The following is a 1574-nucleotide window of genomic DNA, read 5'->3' as shown; positions in this document are numbered from 1 at the left end:
TAATCCCGAAGTTGGGGTGAACTCTTCCAACAAATTCTTTATGAACATAGCTGACAAACTGGTCAAAAATAATCCTAACATCAACTACCAACCAGCAAACCAAAAATATCTCACATGTGTAGAGTCAATTTTCATTATCAAAGTCACTGAAAATGATGTTGCAAAAGCCCTCAGAAAGTTAAAAAATTCATATTCAGCTGAAATTGATGGTATTCTAGCAGCTGTCATAAAAAATGGTGTAGACACAATTGCTGAACCATTAACTCACCTCTGTGACTGCTCTTTCCAGGCAGGTACTTTCCCTGAAGCTCTGAAACTTTCTAAAGTAATTTCTGTCTTCAAAAAAGGTGATAATAAAGATATGAATAACTACAGGCGTATCTCGATCTCTTCCTGCTTTTCTAAAGTTTTCGAAAAAATTACGTACAAAAAACTGATTGACTTCATTGGAAAAAAAAAGATTTACTAAGTTTAGCTCAACATGGGTTCAGAAGCAACAAATCTACTGAAACTGCAGTAAATGATTGCATAAATACACTATTAGATCTGTTAGATAAAAAACAACCCATAACAGGCATATTTCTCGATCTGTCAAAGGCATTTGACACTGTTGACCACAAAATATTGCTGGAAAAAATAAAACACTGAGGTATCAGAGGAACTGCAAACAACTGGATAGCTTCATTCCTAACCATTTGGATGCAGAGTGTCAGCATGAAATACACGAATACACAAACCAACTCAATGACTGAAATCCTATCGAGTAACAAAACTGAAAAGTAAGGTGTACCACAGGGCTCAGTATTGGGTTCTCTACTTTTCCTCCTGTATATTAATGACTTGAGCCTGAACGTAGATGCACACAAAACAATAATATTTGCTGATGACAACTGTACTCCTCAAAGGGGAGAATACAGAGGCTGTGTAAAAAGCTGTGAACTTTGCCATTGAACAACTCAGCAACTGGGCTAAATCAACAGATTAACTATCAACACCAAAAAGACAGCTTTCATGAACTTTCACAAACACAAAATGCACATTCCTCTCAGCCACTTGTCACTGTAAATAATCAGCCAGTAGATACTGACACTGTTTTCAAATTCCTGGGTCTGTGGGTTCAAGATTACCTGAAATGGAATACACATACAGGAAAGGTAAAGAATTAGTACTGGCTGTTATGCGTTGAGTGTACTGAAATCATGTGCTAGCCTGAAAACATTAACCAGCATGTACTATGCTTACACACAAGCACACCTAAAATATGGTGTGATATTCTGGGGAAATTCTCCAACTGCCCTGAGCACATTCAAAATCCAGAAGAGAGCAATGAGGATTATCACTGGGAGCAAACCCAGAGACTCTTGCAAACCTATCTTCAGAAAGTTGGAAATCCTTACACTGCCTTGCCTATACATTATTGAGACTCTAAAATTTTTCAGATACCACATAGTGCCAACTGACTCCAGAGCCATAAAAAATAATGAAATTACATAAACACAACACCAGGAAAAACTCAAATCTGCATGTTTTACGTACAAACACTCAACTGTGTAAAACGGGAGCTTTCTCCATGG

The sequence above is a fragment of the Schistocerca piceifrons genome, chromosome 8 (assembly GCF_021461385.2).
Source record: "Schistocerca piceifrons isolate TAMUIC-IGC-003096 chromosome 8, iqSchPice1.1, whole genome shotgun sequence".
NCBI lineage: Eukaryota > Metazoa > Arthropoda > Insecta > Orthoptera > Acrididae > Schistocerca > Schistocerca piceifrons.
Note: the sequence above shows the minus strand (reverse complement) of the source record.